Consider the following 19,095-nt stretch of genomic DNA (forward strand, 5'->3'; position numbering starts at 1 on the left):
GACAAATTAGTAAAATGTATTTGATTCCCACTCCATGCTATCCCCTTGTCTTCTGGATACTCCTCTCCTACCCCAGGTCACAAGGCAACCTACTCAGATTCTCCTTTGATCTCACGTCACTCATGCTTCCTTGTGTCATGTCAAATGCATGAAGGCTTCGGCCTAACAACAAAATGGCGCCAGCCTCAGAGCCGGTTGGCACCCTTTTTGAACCAGAATCCAAAGAGATAGGCGTGATTGGCAATCACTCCTCCCCGTTCCACTTTGCAGACCCCAGGATGGGGATAACATACCTCAGAGTGAGTGGGGAGAAGGAGTTATGGGGAAAGACTGGATGAAGGGGGTCATTTTGTTGATTTGGAGGCTCTCCGTATTTTTTTTTTTCTGTTGACATTCCAAAATGAAAGTCAATGCAAAAATGAATTTCAGAGCTTTTTTTGTTTTTAAGCAAAATGAAATGTGAATGTTTCATAGCAATTTTTTAATTTTGTTTAATAAGGAAAACACATCCCCTAATGCATACATCCTCGGGGGAAGGGAGGTGGAAGATGACATATCCCACAGCGGGCAGCAGGGCTTGGCCTTACAAACCACATAAATCCCGGTTACAGACCAAGTCACCGCAACACCACCCCAGGTGGCCTCTGATTTTGAAATTTGACTGAAATTTGTTTCATTATTTTTCGGATGCCCTGTGCAGGATTGTTCACACACTGCTGAAACTGACACTATCAGTCTTTTAATGATTCAATTTCTTTCCACCATGAACTGAAATTTGGCCCTAGTGCTGCCTCTTAATAAAGCAAACAGCAAACTGCTTTTGTCGTTTTCTTAAGCTACAGTCACATAGTTTGTGTAAGTGTTCACAAGAGCAAAATATATATTCAGATTGATTTTATTTCATTGTAAACCTTCTACATGAGCTTTGACTGCCTGGGGTCACTGACATGATGTCATTGTTACGTCTCACTATAGTAAGAAATAACAGCACATGCTTAAAGGTATTTATTTTTTTAATGATTTTATATTCTGTTCTTCAGCACTTCAGAGCAGATTACATTCAGGTACTTGCAGGTACCGTCATTCTTAAGCAAGGCTATGCTGATTCCTTATAATTGAAATATTACACCCAACAGACATTCACGTCTCTTCAGCATTCATTCAGATGCTGAGATGAAAGTGTGTGAGATTCGGCATTTCACAACTAAATTAAAAAAAAATAACTGTTAATATCAAATGAAATGGATAGTAAAACCTACCTCTACAGTTTGCAAAATTGGAAATAATTTACATTTTGTTGCATCGAGGAATTATTGCTTTCTGCACAGTAGATGATTAATTGACTATGGAAAAACTAGAAAATTCAATTTTAGATATAAAATTTTGGATGGTGAAGAAGAGTGACAGTTCTTCTAGAAGGTGCCCAGCACTGCAGCAAAGATGGCTAGGCTAAAAATACCATGTTGCCCGTAGTTCTGCTAATGAGAGGAGTACTCTGAAAAGGGAACGGTGCCATTGAACAGAGTCTTTTGTCAGACTAGCCCTTACAACCCAGATGGGAGCCTACCGCCATCCGGTTCTCGGGGATTCACACCGCTCCAGGTAAACAGTTAATGAGCAGTCTGTCAGTCTCACTTCTATCAGGGGCCCTCCGAGATTCAACCGCACCAGTGGATAAAATATGCAGATAACCATGTGGGGAGAACAGCAAAGGCTTTGAAAATGATTCATGCAACCTAAAAATGATGTTGAAAAGGAAGGAATTTAGTATGCACAAAGTGTGAGAAATTAAAAGCCATTTTAACTGTTAAGAATGTGGAAAACAAATGGATGAATGTGCAGGAAGTGGCTACAAAACAGATGGTTACGGAGATATCAAAAGCTTCTAATTCTGGTTGACGGGTGAGTGCAAAAAGAAAAAACAATATTAGGCAATGGACAGAGAGGGCAAGCTTGACAGATAAGAGCCAGAGACAGGCAGATATGAGACCCTTTCAATGGGCGAATGTTAAGTTCAAACTATTAATACGAATTACGGGTCTGACGTTCTCTGGGTGCTCTGCTGTGAACTTGGAAACCCTATCTGCGTTTCTTGGCACACAGCAAAATCTGTTGGCCAAGTCAGTCCACTACATAGCGTGCCTGCATTATTATGCTGTATTTAGGTAAAGCAATAATGTGGCCTAGCCAATGTAGAATTAGGGATAATTATTATGTAACACGTAATGATGGGATTTAAATGGATAATACTTTTTCTCTGTTGAGATCATTTAGACATGACTCATAAATCATTGCATAATTACCCTCTAGATTTTTTTTTTATCTGCCGGTTAGCTGATACTTGAGTTTTCCAACAGACAGATTTCAATTAAATACATACAGTAAATAGGACCTTTAATAGGACCTATAGACCAAATTTCTGATTTGTAAAGGGTAGTGTGGACTAAGGAGGAATTCAGCAGTCATTATATAAACTATTCTTATTAATTATTTTTCCCAGATAAAAAAATCAAGCATTCTCATAGGATGGAAAAATAGTAATCAACTCTTACTCTTCACGTCATTAGATGCCGGAAAGCATTGGCATCTCCCAGTAAAAACCTCACACTAGAATCTGACCAGGAGTCTTCTACAACTTTACAACAACCATGTAGCATTGATCTGGTAAACAAATCTATCCCACATAACAGATTTTATCTTCACTTTTTCAAATTCTTTGCAACAGAACATGTTGCATGGTGATCTGGATAGCAATGAGCCAAACCACAGGAGGTCTGGACACCTACCAGATATTCCTTCTATTTTTATTATTACATTGGGGTTCCTTTCTATCTTGAAAGTTCTACCTCTCTGCTCAGTAGGCTAAAAGCACAGGCAGCAGCCAGGCTTGCCCATTTACTGGGGAATTCATGAGTCGTAAATTCTGCTCTTAAAAATAACTCAGAAATATTACTCACATGGGATGTACCCCAGGAATGAAGAAGCTGACACTTTTATGCATCAGAGGTCAAATATTTGTGGGCAATGACTTAAAAACGATTAAGCATTTTTAATGCTCAATTTGATTTTATCGTTTAGAAGATATGATAGCTATTTTTGCCATATATTAATCTGTTTATTCTTGGACACTACTTTGCGAACTAGAATTAACCTGAAAATACCTTGCTTTGCTTTTTACTTCTCTATTAAGTTCCAGAAGCGATGATAATAGCTTTTCCAGATCTGATTAGTTTTCCTGTTTCTCTTTGACAGTGACACATTAAGCACTGATTTCATGTGTTAAATATTCCCCAGTTGCCATATTTACATCTCCAGATGGGGATCACAGCAGTAATGAGATCTACAGGTTTATTTGGCTGGCCAAGCAGATCAAGAAAGTTTGGCTGTGTTGGAGCACTCTTTTGCACTAGAACCTCACTGACAGTCTTACCGACACATTTTTAGCTATGCCACCTCTTTAAAAGTATTTTATAGCTAATGCTATGCAGAATAAATCAAAATCCCTTCCTAGATTCTGTCCTTCTCCTGCCTCTCCGGCACTGTCTTTTCTTCCATTTCTCTTTCTGTATGAGTCTTTTCTTCTTTGCCTCACTCCAGCAATCTCTTCTTGGCATTCTCTGTCTTTCCATTCATACCACTTCCACTTTTTCGTTTTCACCCCTTCTCCCTCTGTCCCCTATCGCCCAACATTCAGAACCCTCTCCTGCACTTTGAGGAGAGAGTGGTGATGGGTAGAGTTGCCTCAAGGAACAGTCTTGAGGCCAATTCCATTCAATATTTGTGGTTTTGTGAATGACACTAAAATCTGCAAGAGAGTGGACACACCTGAGGAAGTAGTCAAAATGAGAAGTGATCTAAGAAAACTTCAGGCAAAAAGGTTCAGAGTCATTCATTTCAGGTGTAGAAATCCAAAGAAGATGTATAAAGTGGTGGGTGAGAAGCTGATTTGCATTCAGGGTGGTAGAATCTGATTATCTCAAGGTAGTAGACCATTGTGACAAGGTGGTGGCTAGAGAGAGAAGACTACAGGAATGTGCAGGGAGAGACATAACCAGCAGGAAAAGAAGTGATCATTCTACAGTACAGGTCTTAGCCTTAGGCCTTACCTAGAATACTATGTTCAGTTCTGGGGGCCACACCTCGAAATAGAGAGAGCCATATGAGATGAGACATAAGAACATAAGACTTGCCATACTGTGTCAGATCAAAGGTCCGTAAAGCCCAGTACCCTGTTTCCAACAGTGGCCAAGCCAGGTCACAAGTACCTGGCAGAATCCCAAGAGGTAGATTTATTTATTTTATTTATTTATTTAAATTTCTTATATACCGGCATTCGCGATGGGAGTCGCATCATGCCGGTTTACAAATAACAAGGTGTGACAACAGAATAAATACTTAATAACTTAAAAACATTAACATGTGATAGAAGAATAAGGTAGCAGTTACAATAAAACAGGGATAAAATGCAACTTGGAATGAAGAGAAGGCAAAAGAGAGATTAACACTGAGATAACAAAAGAATGACCAAGGTAAATAAAACCAAGGTAAATAAACCTGCCTCATTAAAAAAAAAAAAAAGATAGATTTCAAGCTGCTTATACCAAGATTTCTGCAACTCTACCTTAAGTTAATAATGGTTAATGGTCTTTTCCTCCAAGAATTTGTCCAAACCTTTTTTAAATGCAGCTGCACTAATAGCTTTCATCACATTCTCTGGCAACAAATTCCAGAGCTTAATTATGCATTGAGTAAAAAAATATTTTCTCTTATTAATTTTAATTGTACTACCCATTAACTTCATTGTGTGTCCCCTGGTCTTTGTACTTTTTGAAAGAGTAAACAACTGATTAATGTTTACTCGTTCTGTTCCACTAATTATTTTATAAACCTCTATCATATCTCCCCTCACCGTCTCTTAAGAACAAAAGAACATAAGAACATTAGATATGCCATACTGGGTCAGACCAAGGGTCCATCAAGTCCAGTATCCTGTTTCCAACAGTGGCCAATCGAAGTTACAAGTACCTGGCAAGTACCCAAACATTAGATTGATCACAAGCTACTATTGCTTATTAATAATTACCGTCATAGGAGTTTATGGATTTACCCTCTAGGAACCTATCCAAATCTTTTTTAAATCCAGTAACACTAACTGCTGTAACCACATCCTCTCGCAAGGAATTCCAGAGCTTAACTATGCGCTGAGTGAAAAAGAATTTTCTTCGATTTGTTTTAAAAGAGCTTCTTGCTAACTTCATGGAGTGCCCCCTGGTCCTTCTATTATCTGAGAAAGTAAATAACCGATTTATATTAACTTGTTCAAGTCCTTTCATGATTTTGTAGATGTCTGTCATATCCCCCCTCAGCCGTCTCTTCTTCAAGCTGAACAGCCCTAACGTCTTTAGCCTTTCCTCATAAGAGAGCCATTCCATGCCCCTTATCATTTTGGTCGCCCTTCTCTGCACTTTCTCCAGTGCAGCTATATCCTTTTTGAGATGCGGTGATCGGAACTGCACACAGTATACAAGGTGCGGTCTCACCATGGAGCGATACAGAGGCATTATGACATCCTTTGTTTTATTTGTCATTCCCTTCCTAATAATTCCTAACATTCTGTTTGCTTTGTGATTGCCACAGCACACTTAGCAGATGATTTCAATGTATTATCCACTATGACGTCTAGATCTCTTTCCTGGGTGGTAACTCCTAAGATAGAACCCAATATTGTGTAACTACAGCAAGGGTTATTTTTCCCTATATGCATCACTTTGCACTTGTCCACGTTAAATTTCATCTGCCATTTGGAAGCCCAATCTTCCAGTCTCACAATGTCCTCCTGCAATTCATCACAATCCACTTGAGATTTAACTACTCTGCATAATTTTGTATCATCTGCAAATTTGATAACCTCACTCGTCGAGCCCCTTTCCAGATCATTTATAAATATATTTAAAAGCACTGGTCCAAGTACAGATCCCTGAGGCACTCCACTGTTTCTCTTTTTCCACTGTGAAAACTGACCATTTAATCCTACTCTCTGTTTCCTGTCTTCAAGCTGAAGAGCCCTAATCTCTTTAGCCTTTCTTCATAGGGGAATTGTTCCATCCCCTTTATTATTTTGGTCGCCCTTCTCTGTACCTTGAGGATGTTAATATGTAGATCCTAAAGGAGAGAAGATACAGGAATATGATGCAGACTTTTAAATTCCTGAAAGGTATTAATAATGCAAAAGAAGAAAACCTTTTTTCGATGACTAGGGGTCATGTTATGAAGCTCCAAGGGGATAGACTCAGAACCACTGTCAGAAAATATTTTTTTCACGAAGAGGATGGTGGATGCTTGGAATACCCTTCCAGAAGAGGTGGTGGAGAAAACATAGTAATGGAATTCAAAAAGATGTGGGATAAACAGAAAGGATCCCTAGTGGCAAAAGGATGGTAATGAGAAACACTGGGGTGACCTGCACAGAGCTGCAGTTATAATCCAAAAAAAGGCAATGGCACAACTGGAGAGATTGGGATGAAGGCAGAGATGTTGGGCTCCACTGTGAGAATCTGTGTGCCCATCTGCCCTGGGTGGCTGAGCTGCTGCTGGGCAACCTAGATGAGACATTTTGGTTGTTTCTTTCTGCTGTCATTTGCTAATTTACTATCACCTTTCCCCTACTCTCTTTCTCATCGTTCAGCCCCATTCCTTTCTCCTTCCCAGTCAATTCTTGCTTTTCTTGCGATCTACGACTTTCCACTAGTGACTAATAGAATAGATTCCCCCAGTCTGTAAGGCCATTTCTCATGTGCAGTGGTCTTCAGGAAGGGCTCTGCTGGGTCCTTTTCTGACTGTAACTTCCCATACCCGCCAAGATGGTGCCATTGATCACCCCAATTATTCTTTTACTTTTCTTGTGACTCTTTCATTCCAACTAGTGAACCATCCACCCACCTGCATATCCATCCAGAAGTTGGCAGGGCCCCTATTCTCCATAGACTTGGGTTTTATGGGAAATGTAGTTCAGAACACTAAACTTCCCATGAATGTAGGCTTCTACACTGTATTTCCCAGGAGGCACAGTGAATAGAGCATGTGTTAGTCATAAGCCATGGCATTTCTGCTGGATCAGACTGAAATATGTTTATTAGGAGTGAGTCACAGCATTATATTTACAAAGAGGCACTGAAACAAAAGCATGAACATGAATCTTTTGAAGTTGATTATCAAATTAGCAGTTTTGTGCACATAAACGACTATTAAAATAGCCCAGGGCTCAGATTGCGTAGAAGTCTGTGTGTACAACCCTGATACGTGTATATTTTTACATGAACTGCAGAAAGACGTTCCAGGGGTGGAGTTGCAGCAGAGTTGGGACTTGCATACGTACTTTTTTTATTTTAAAAAGTACAGTATGCGCAGCAAGCAAGAACAGACAGAGGTTCCACCCTCCGAGACTATGTGAATCTGGCCTCTTACCCACAAATTTTCAAAGTGAACTTACACGCTTCAGTTTGTTTTGAAAACCCTCGATAAAGTCTGCGTGTGCAATGGTGACCTCAGTGCTATGCGGGGAGCTGTAAACGTACTTGCTTTATGGTGCTGATAGAAGAATTATTTTTGAAAAGTCATAGCCTATAAATGTAAAGTAATTAGTAAATAATAGGGATGTGCATTCGTCCAGGACGAATTAGGGAATTAGGCAATTTCGGGTTTAGCGTGCACTAACGGGTTAGTGCGCGCTAATGAAAAAATTCAGGTCTCCCCGAATTTTAAAGGCCTGAACCGCGGGAAATATGAAATTTCCCACGGCGGGCCGAAAATGAAACCCGAACTGATAGGTTTGGCCTTCACACGTCCCTAGTAAACAAACCCTGAAGACTCTGTAGACAAGACATAGACAGAAAATAAGAGAGATTCCTGATCCATGAAATCCATACATTAGGTTGGAAAACACAGGAGGATGAGAGCTTGAAATTCAACCCCAGTCACATTTCCAGGGTTGCTGCTGCACTCTCTTCATGCTATTTAAATAGCATCCCTGCTTATTTTAAAACAAACATTTGCCATAGGTATAAATACAGATGGGTGCTATGCTGCTAATTTAGGCAATCCATAGGGACTGAAATCGCAGGGCCAGGCCCAGAGGAGCAGGAGTGTCTGGGATCAGTACTCCCCCAGTTGGCTTGCTACGACCTATGACCTTACTGTAACCAACCCTTCAATTTGCCACTAGATAGCTGTAAGGTCCCTTACCATCAGGACTAGTGACAGCAGTGGGATTTTCCATTCTCTTTCAGTCTCTCCAGTGAGCTGACTGTGATTGGCTATTCCATGGCATAAGGTGGAGCTAGAGGTAGAGATAGAGCCCTGCCTTCCAACCTTCAGGAAAAGACTTCAGACTTGGCTGTTTAAGCAAGCATTCCCGGACCCTAATTAATCTCTCACGCCATCAACATATATCTCACAGTCATTTTAGTTTCAGCGATGCATAATTATCTTTAACTGACGTTATCCTTTCCTTTTATTTCTCTCTTCGCCCAGTTCAATCTTCCTTGTTATTTGTAACTGCTTTTTTTCCGCACTATAGTTCCAGTTTGAAGTTATTATGCACCCCTGTTCAACTGTAAACCAGCATGATGTGACTGTATCATGAATGCCGGTATATAAAAATACCTAAATAAATAAAATAAATCAATTTTGAGTCAGGTTTTGAGGAGTGAGGAGCTAGTTTGCTTTCTCCCTGTTGAGTTGAGCCCATTAATCCAGTATGGACTCATCAGTACACTCCCTGTCTGAGAGGGTCTCCCTCCTTTTTGAAGAAAGAGAGGTTTTCTTGTTCTGGGAACATCCTGTGATTTGGAGAGGGGCAACCCCCCCCTCCCCCAATCCTGAGAGCAGGGGCTGGAGACCTGTGAGCAAAACTAATGACAGCAGTACCCGGTGTGAGATATGTCAGATGGAGACATTTGGTTTCCCCACCTTTTTGTTAGTGGGGAGGATTTTTCTCCATCCCTCAGCACAACCTGGAGGAAGGAGATGGAGAGCTGTGAGCAGTGTTGGAGCATCAGGTTCTCTCCCAGAGAGGAAGGAGAACCCGGGATTATAACTGACTTGGAGTCTCCCAACCGGATCTCAGGACACAGGCTGTGGGCATCAGCCTGAACTTTGGACTCAGGATCTTTTCGTGACCGGGGGACTCCCCTCCTAGAATTCCCTAATTTTCTGGGCTGTTTGCACAGATGAGGAGACGGTGGCCAGCTCCCTCCCAGGAGCTCGAGGAGAGATGGACTCCAGCAGAGAGATCATGTAGATAGTTCAGATGTGCAGTTTCATTTGTGGAATGCTTGTGGGATAGCGATTGACGTTTTGGAAATGATCGGTAAACTTTATTTGAACACCCAGTCTTGTATCTGAAGAAACTCCCTCACCAGAGAGAGATGCACACACACATCGGGAGAGACTCTTCACCACCTGGGACACAAAGGGTTTCCTTTCCCCTCACAGAAAGAGCTCAGAAGGGGAAGGAGGGCAAGAGCAGCCCCAACTAACAAATAATTTGATGGCCCTAGGGGAACAGCAAGGCCCCTCCCCCTCCCCCAACAAAAGGTTACCTTACTAATGGCACAAGTTAAGTTACTGCATTGGGTAGGTGAGTGATAAGGGAAGGTCGGGGGAGGAAGCTGAGTAGCAACTCTTATGGGGGTTTTTTTTTCTGCTGACTTTCCAAAATGAAAGTCAATCCAACATTTTAAAAAACAAATTTCGGTAGTGAGTGTTTTCAGTTGATTTCCAAACTAAAACGAAGCAGAGCACAAGTTTTTCATCCTGGTTTTCTGTTTCGTTTGCAAACAAATGCAAGCCCTGTAAAAGCAATAATCTCCTCTGGAAGAAATGCCCTGCCCCTCATGGACTATTGTGGTATAGAGAGGTACCCCGGGGGTGAATCCCTTCCAGTGTTCAGGCAGTGGCTGCATTCCTTCCTCATAAGGCCAGGTGGAAGGTCTATCCCAAGTCAGGTCTTCTGTTCCCCGGGTTAGGCAAGCCTTGGGATGCTGGGGAGGCAGCACTCACAGCCCCCAGCAAGGGAAGGAGCCACGGTCAACATGGAGGGCTGAGCCAGAGGCCCAAAGGAGCAGAAAGGAACTGCTGATATAAAAATAAAAAGCAGAAATAAATTGCTGCCCTGTCAGGAAATCTATTTTTATGTTCATTTTTTGAAAGTCTTATCTCTGTTTCTTTCTACCTGCCACGTTTTCCGAATGCTCTCGTCTCTCCTTGGGGGGGGGGGATCTTCCGAATACAGACCGCTGTCCTTTCCAAGGGGGGTGGCTTGCAAGGAGCTTCCTGGGAGTGAGCCCAATCCCCTCTGCTCTTAGAAAGCCAGGCAGGCTCGGGCCTACAGCAGTTCCTGGCTGGGTGACCCCCCCCCTCCCCCCAGGGAAGGCCCAGGCGCCCTCTGCTGCAGAAAGCAACGGCAAACCTTGCAGCCTTTTTGTGAGAATGGCAGAGTCACAGAAAAAAAAAAAACAAACCCCAGACAAGGTGCTTGGCCCCACCGGCCCCAGGTACAGCTCTAGATGCAAAACTGGAACACCAGGGGCGCCCGGAGGTAGATCTCATTACAGATTTGAGAGTTTCCATGAAGGTAACATTTAGAAAGAAAGCGAAAAATAGTAATGATGTACTAAAAGTGAAATAAAGACGGGGGCGGGAGAGAGAGAGTAAGAACGCAAGGGCAGGAGACATTGCTCCGAAAAATTAGACTCCCCGGGGCCTGCAGGCTGTGGAGAAGGGATCATCACTCATCACTTCCATCATTATCATCCCCTTCTATAAGGAGGAGGAGGGGGAATCAGCGCAGGGTGATCAGCTCTTTATTGCCTTTCAACCACAAACCCTTTTTTTTTTTCTCATTTTACAGAGGAATTTCTATTTTACCACTGAGCAGCATCACCCGCTCATCCGGATACTGCCGACAAAAGAAACGAGAACGTGTTAAAATTGTAATGTAAATATCAAAATCACTTCTGCCAGCGCATTAAGCCCCGGCTTTACTGTTTCTCCCCTCCCCCCCTCTCATCATAGACCACGTACGCAAAAAAAAAATAAATCTATAAATTACTTCCAGGAATACAAAAGCTTTCCCCTCTGATGTTGATAAGAAACAGGACAGTCACTCTCCCCTGACATATTTGTTCTTTAAAAACAAATCAATGGCGCAGGCTTCTGGCACCTGAATGCAGAGCATCGGCTTGATGAAGCAAAGATTGTCTTCATTAAGGACATTAATATTCATAGGGAGTCGAGAATCTGACACAAGAGAGGGACTCACTAACCTTTTCTCATATTAGATTTTTACTTCTTAACACAATTACAGTCCGGCAATGACTTAATTAATGCTGCTTTTCGTCAGGGCGCCTCAAAGAGCTGTCAGCTCGGTCCTGCCGAGGCTGTCAGGGAAAGAGAAAGACAGTCATCCAGGCTAAAAAGACACGGAGAGGACTTGGAAACACTTAACAACGCTCAGAGTGCCAGGCAGAGCCCCCCCCCCCCCCCAGCAACCTGTGCTGCTGGGAAGAGTTTGCAACGTTCCCCCCGCTCCCACAAGAAGATGCGACTGGGGCGGGTGCCCGTCAACCAGGATCCGCGCAGAAAGGGACAAGAATAATACTAATAATAGCAATTATTGTTCTGGTTAATAAGCTACCTCGGAGAGCGGCAAAAATCTCTCTTTGTGAACAGGCCGAGAAGCAAAACGCTAACCGGAAAGAAGAAAGAAGGCAGCAGGGCTTGCACCGCATACAGAGTGACAGACCCCTTGAGTTTGACCCTCCCCCCCACCATGGGGGTCTCACGTTTCAATTCTGTTAACTATTTGTCTGAATCTGCAAAAAAAAAATTCAAGTACTTTACCAAATGTCAAATGTAACTGGGAATTTTTGAGGGGGAAATGGCCAATTTCACAAAAAAAAAAAAAAAGCTGGAATCTGGTCTTCCCCTGAACCCCCCCCCCCCCCCCCCAAACTCCAAGGAAACCATTTTACTACCTTCTCCTACCCCGGTATTTTTAGGTTAATTTTCTCCACTGCCCCCTCTCCCTGTTCAACAAAACTCCCATCTATTCCTCCTCTCTCTTATTCCATCTCCAAATCCTTCTGCTGTCTCATGTTAGGCCCATAATAATTTCTAGCCCTGTTTTGTACACATGATCCTATCTTACCCGGACACACTGAATACCTTTGGGGAGAGGACTGGCCATGCTTTGGGCCCACTCGTACTTAATTTTAACTCTTTAAATACTGCAGCTCAAGAAACAAGGGTTCCCTCTCCTTGCCTTCATTCGCTTCCCATGCGCAAGTTCTGAAATAAAACCCCATAGTAGCATCGCATTTATTACACATATCGCGGAGTGATGAGCAATGGCTCTCAAAGCCAAGATCTATTTCCGCCTCACTCAGGACTGCTGTTCAAATCTCAAATATTGAAGCAAGCCCGCTAAATCAAGAAACTGAGGCAATAGTCCTTGCAAGCTTTACAAATGTCAGGGAAGTGAATCCTACTGCACGTCGACATTTAATTGCAGCCATCTTCTGGCAAGTCCTTCTTGGAGTGGGTGTCCCTCGTTTGCGAGTCATGATAACAACCACCGATTTCCTACCTTAGCAAGTTATGCTACTGCCCGCCTTTGTCTGACACTTTATCAAGAAATCCCTCACAATTCCTGCACCAAGCGCTGACTTACTGACCCATAAAGACAGGAATTCACTTCGTGCTCTTCAATAGGTCTTTATCATCCTTCCTATTTGTACTCTGTGGGTGCCAAGACATTGCTGGAGTGCGTATTTAGGAGGAGAATCAGAGCCAAGCTGCTTCAGAGGCCAGCAGTCTAGCTCCCTTCAGCTTCACCTGATACTTCCCTAAACTGCACATAGTTATATTATAATTATATTTATTTTTTCTCCTTTTCTTGTTTGTTTTTTTTTCCTGTTCTCAAGTTGCCCGTGGTGTTTGTTTTTGCTCCTTCCCTCGCTTTTCTCTGGTGCTAATGTATCCTCTCCCCTGTTCCTGTTTTTTGTATTTTCCACTCTTCTAGTTCGCTGTAAACAGATATGATGTCCCCACTAATATCGGTATAAAAAAAAAATCCTTTAAATAAATAAATAAATAAATAAATAAATAAATAAATAAATAAACAGATAAATAAATAAATAAATAAATATGCAAATTAAAAAGTGTCAAACCCTTTATGGTTGTAGAGCCGGAAGTCGCCTTACTGTGCCAGTATCATCAGTGCGGGGATGTTTGCATAAGGCCCTCATTCAATTCATTTACAACACAGTTCAAGCTAGCTTTGAACAGGGATGCGCTTTCATTTTGTAGCAACTTGGAAAATAATATCTGTAGGGGCCCTTTGGATCCCCTCATTACCTAAAAGCACCTTAGCTTACCCCTTCCCTTTCCGACTCCTCGTCACGGTCAACCTGGAGGGGTCTGCAATGTGCAGGGGGCGGCTGTTGCTTTACTTGCTGAAGTGAGAGGAAGAGGATGAGAGCGGTCCCCCAACTCTAGGCCCTCTGCCCCCACAGCCTCCTCACAGAGCTGGGAGGGATTGTTCTGCGAGGAGACGATGAGGTTTTGGAAAAGTTTGTCTTTTTCTAGCTGGGAGATTTCTTCTTGAGGCCTGCACTTGCCCAGAAGGGGCGTCATCCCCACCTTTGGGAGACTGGGAGAGAGGGCTGCAGAGACACAAGAGGGTAGCAGGGCCCTGGGAAGGAAGAAGAATTTATTTTTTTGAGAGGAGAAGTTGTTCCAGTTCTTTTGGGAGGAATTTTTTGAACCACCAGAGGAAAGATTTTTTTTTTTCTTTTTGGGCTTTGATTACATTGTGTTTGGGCTTTCTGTCACCAGAACCAGGACACTGGGCAGGATGGACCTTTGGTCTGACCCAGTATGGCAAACTCTTATGTTCTTCTGAATCAAAAAAAGCCCTCAAGCAGGACATCTAAGAGTGAGTACAAGAAAGACTGTACCTTCAGGAAGAGTGAGAGATTATGTGGCCGGAACCCACCCCTGTGATTCTAAGCCCCACCGGAAGGAACCCTGGTGGCCTGTGTTGGTGTGAATTAGTGAAGAAAGGAGAACAGGGAATAAGACTGGCTCCAGGGACAACTGTTGTGCCCTGCATCCCAGGAGATCTCTGAAGAGGAGAAGGTCAATATCATGCATCTGAAATGACATAAAACACATAATGAACTCCAGCCTCATTCAGTCCCCCCCTCCTCCTATCAAACCATGAAAAAATAGTTTGGATCTGGGGGTCCTACTCCACCTTTTCCCCCACCACCAAGCCCCCTCCCCCCCCCCCCCCCCCCCCGCCACGACCCTCAACCCCTCCTCTTAAAGTCCCCAAGCAGAGCTGGCAGTAGGAGTCCCGTTTACCTGTTCTGGGGCTCGGTTCCAGCGTTGTTCTGAAAACATGAAACTCACGTTGCTCGCTGTCCAGGGTAGCTAGCATGGCATTTTCAGAAATAGGCTGCAGCCAAGCTGGAGCAGGTAATGGGGACTCCTGCTGCCAGCTGAGCTTTGGGACTTGCAGAGGAATCAAGACTTAAGAGGAGGGGAAGTCAAGATTCACAGGGAGGGGGCTGGCCAAAAGCCCAAGTCAGCTTATTGTGTACACAGGTTACAAGAAATGAAATGAAATTTAAAAAAAAAAAAGCACAAACAAAACAAAAAAGGGGAAAAAAAGAAACAAAACATGTTTTCACTGCGCGCACCTAGTTTTGAATACTTTTCATGCTATTAATGTACTGTTTTATGCATTTATGAATGTTTTAACTTGTAACTTGCAATGAACAACTTTGTTAGATGGGCAGAATATACGCTGCCCTAATAAATTAATAAATAATCGAAAAGCAGCGTCCAACCAATTTCCAGACTCAGAAACTGTGCTGGCGGTTCACAGAGATGCCAACGCACTAACGGCCAAAGTTCCAAAGCGCTGCGCCGGCCATCCAGTGCTCCTACCATGTGACAGGGGCCGGCCAATGGCACGGATACCCTGTCACATGGTAAGGGCACAGGGGCATCGGCGCCATTTTTTTTTAGAACAGCTGATGCCTGGGAACGGGAAATCTCTCCCCGAGGCCCCCCTGGATCTCTCCCCGAGGCCCCCCTGGACCACCAGGTAATTTTAAAAGGTTTTGGGGGGGTCGGGAGGGTGGGGTCGATTTAAAGGGTCGGGTGGGTTTTTTTTTTTTAGCGGCGCGGGCCTTCCTAAAAAAAAATTAGCGATGTGAATTGGAATCGGAAACGATTCCAATTCACATATCTTAACGATCAGATTCCACCCCCCCCCAGCCGAATCTGATCGTTAAGACGATCTGGCACACGATTCACATCTCTAGTAATGCGCAGGTTCAGATTTAATAAGGAAACCATACAGTACCTATGCCAACTGTTAGAGCAAGAGCTACAACCTGCCATCCAAAGGGGCATGTCAAGGTCACTACCGCCCTGGCCTTTTTTGCCTCTAGGAATCACATCTGGAATCACTCAATCTGCCACCTCTAGATGTCTAGAGCAGGTCCTGGCTGCCTTGCTCAGGAAAACGCAACACTTTAAATCCTTCCCTTGCAGAAGACAGGAGCAATACCAAATAATGACTGATTTCTATCAAATTGCACGCTTCCCCTCAGTCTTGGGAGCTATCAATTGCGCTCACGTCCCCATAAGGGTACTGGGAGGAGACGAGGCCACATACTGCAATCGCAAGGGTTTCCACTCCCTAAACATGCATGTGCTCTGCAACGCCAAGGGCATCATCATGAATGTGGTACCCTGCTGTCCAGGATCCACTCATGATGCCTACTTTCTATCGCAATCCAGAATTCATGATCACTTCCAGCAAGGACACATCACTGGTGGATGGCTTCTAGATAGGAAGGCACCAATCACTTATAAGTCCTGTGAGCTGTCCCACTCTCAAACCCTGAAGGTATTTCTAACCCAGATTTTCTGTGCCTTCTTCTCCTACAGGTGACAGAGGCTATCCACTAAAAACCTGGATCATGATCCCCATTGCTACCCTGAGTGTCCCATTGCAGCTGAGTGTCGCTACAACAGGGCACACTGCAAGACCCGGGCTGTCACAGAGAGAACCTTTGGCTTACTTAAAACACGCTTCCGCTGTCTGGACAGATCTGGAGGATGCCTTCTTTACAGCTCCCCTAAAGTGTGAGATCTTTCTAGCCTGCTGTCTGCTACATAACCTTGCACTAAACAGACACATGGCTTCTCCGGAGAAGGGCTGTCAAGAGAATGAGGAGGAGGAGGAGGAGGAGGAGGAAGAGCTTCTGGCTCAGGATGAATTGCAGGAAATACATCGTTTGATTCAAAGGCAGGCTATACAGCAAAGGAGCCCTCTCATTCAAAGACATTTCAGAAGGTGATTTATTTACAAAAAAAGTGCAGCAAAATAAAGGATAACAAAGTAAAGCATCACTTCCTTGGCCGGTCTCTTTTTCTGGCTTCAGGAAGCTTAGGCAGCCCCAACCTGGTGATCCTGCGCAGTGAACTCCTGTCACTGCTCACACTGCCCTCAGAGGGCAAAGGAGCTTGTGGCAGTTCATGGCTGCAGGAAGGTTCAACCGGAGGAAGCACTGGCTGTGATGGTGCTGGTGGCGGCAAGACAGCTGGTGCAGGCAGGGGCGGTGCTTACTGAGGTGCCATCCAGGAAAAAGCTGGTGTAGGCTGGGGCACATGGGGACCTTCAGCACGGGGAGGTGCCATCATTGGGAATGGTACACCATAAGGTGGAGGGTACTGCATCCAGGGCCCCATGAAATGCCATGGAGCTACTGGTGGCTGCGGCCGCAAGGGGGACATCCGCTGCAGCATCTCCCTCCACTGCAGTTCGCTCATTTGTTGCCCGGCAAAGGTCCCGTACTGCCTGCTGAATCCCCTGCCCTTCCTCCATGATGGTCTCACGGAGGCCTTGCACTTCATCCCAGATGGTGTCAAGGAGGCCCTCTGCTTCCTGGCTTACAACATCATGCAGCCCAGAGATCACCTCCAAGAGGCTGCCGCTTTACTGTATTAACAGCCTCTTGGCCTGACTGGCGACCATTTCAGGTTCTGTGTCTGGCCCCTGGTCGGACGCACTGCTGTCCTGTGAGCGACCCTCTAGCAGATCGGTCATTGGGTCCTCTGGCTCCTCCTCCTGCAGCTGCTGCTCCTCCTTCTCCTCCTTGGGCTGTAGCGGCTCCTCAGGGGCTCCCTCTCCCTCCTTATCCAAGCTGTCAGGGATTACCTGCAGATGCTGATACTGCCTTTGGGGCTGTCTAGGTGCTGGTCCTGTGCGCTCATCATCAGGCTCCTCTAGATAAAGAAATAGGTAAATGTCAAACTCTGGCATTTTGTGTGTTTTGTCCTTTGGTTCATTTCCCCTTGTCTCCACTAGATGGCCCTATTTACTAGTCCTTTGGTACAGAGCTATAAAGGGCCATAGCATTCTATATTGCCCCTACTCTGAATTGCACTCCAGATGGGAGTCCCTGAGGCAGAAGGAGGGCCTAATGCAGGCTGCAGAGAGCTTGGGTATTTGGAATTTCAATGGAGAGAGAGCAGTTTAAGTGTGCTGTACATGTTTGAGCCCTAGTCTACCACTGACAAAGAGACGCTGCCCTGTCTTTTGAAGAGGATTTAAAGGGAGAGAAGCAGAGAAAGTCACAAAGACACCCCTAATGGAATTTCCACCACTGTGATACAGGACCCAGCCAGGATGGACTTTGGGAGTCACTGTGGAAGTTAGGTACTGTGATCATGGATGCGATCACTGTTAGTGATCCCAGCCCATATCATGGAGACAAAACATTTTCACAGCCCCTGCCTTGAGGAACACATCCCTAGGAAATAGAAAACCATTACGTCCTAAATCGGTGAAATCTTGGGGCCCTGCTTATACCTGCACACACATTTTACAGGCTCTTGTTTTAAACACAAATCCTGTTTTTCCAGGCTTCTTTGTAAAGGTGCCTTTCCCCATGAGCTATAAGAAAACACACACACATACTAGATTTTACCTCTGCCATTGGTATAGAAGCTTAGTTTTCTCCCCACATAAGTTTAGTACCCCTTGGGGTAAAGTGACAGACGAGATGCCTCAAGAAAGAACATTCCTTATGCTTTTTAATATAGAGCCTATGCACAAATATTTAACATTGTACTTTATTTTCCCATATTTAGAAAAATACATCTGTTTTATAGCTGACAGCATATCTTCTCACACCCCTGGAAGAGCACAGCATGCTTTCACATGATAAATTGAATCCTCTGAACACCAGCAGACAACTGGACTAGGCTGTCTTTCTAGTTGTAAGTGCAGACCAGCCAGTCCTGCAATGTTTTTAGAACTTTCACAAACTGCTTTTGTGTATACAGTGTGCATACTGATAGGTACAGCTTTAAGCAATAATGGTTTGGATCCCATACATGAGCAAAATGATGATGGGCTCATTAGTTTTAAGAAGCCTGTATCATCTCACTTATAAAGAAGTGAATGATGAATATCTGTACACTGCCCTAGTGTCTATAGCATATACAGAAAGCCTGAATTTCCATTAAGAAAGCATGTTTTTGAATGCTTCAGCTGACATGTGTGCAGGACTCTGTTAAGTAACAGTAGCCATGTTTCAGATAAGGTACAATATCAATCACACAAAACACCCACAAACACAAATTGTGTATTCCAGTAACCCTGGATAATGTGCTCAGCACCAGCTGCTGAGATGGGGTGAAGCTTATGTGGCTGCCTTGCCCCTCTGCAATCCTCCTGGCTTGCATCTTGCTTCCATGCCTCCTCAGGTCCCATCACTTGTGCATCAGCTCCCCAATGACACAGTTGTGGTGGAACACAGAATTGATAGCATGCCTGATCCTCTTCCAGATCTGCTCCTTCCTGTAGGCCCATATTTTTTTGCACTGCAGACCGTAGAGTAGATTCTGGACCAGCATTACATGTTCAATGAACATGTCCACCTTGCCTGGTAGGAAGCTAGGCTGAGACCTGATGCAAATAGGACAGGGAATGGGCGAAATACAGTTTTG

The sequence above is a fragment of the Rhinatrema bivittatum genome, chromosome 8 (assembly GCF_901001135.1).
Source record: "Rhinatrema bivittatum chromosome 8, aRhiBiv1.1, whole genome shotgun sequence".
Taxonomy (NCBI): Eukaryota; Metazoa; Chordata; class Amphibia; order Gymnophiona; family Rhinatrematidae; genus Rhinatrema; species Rhinatrema bivittatum.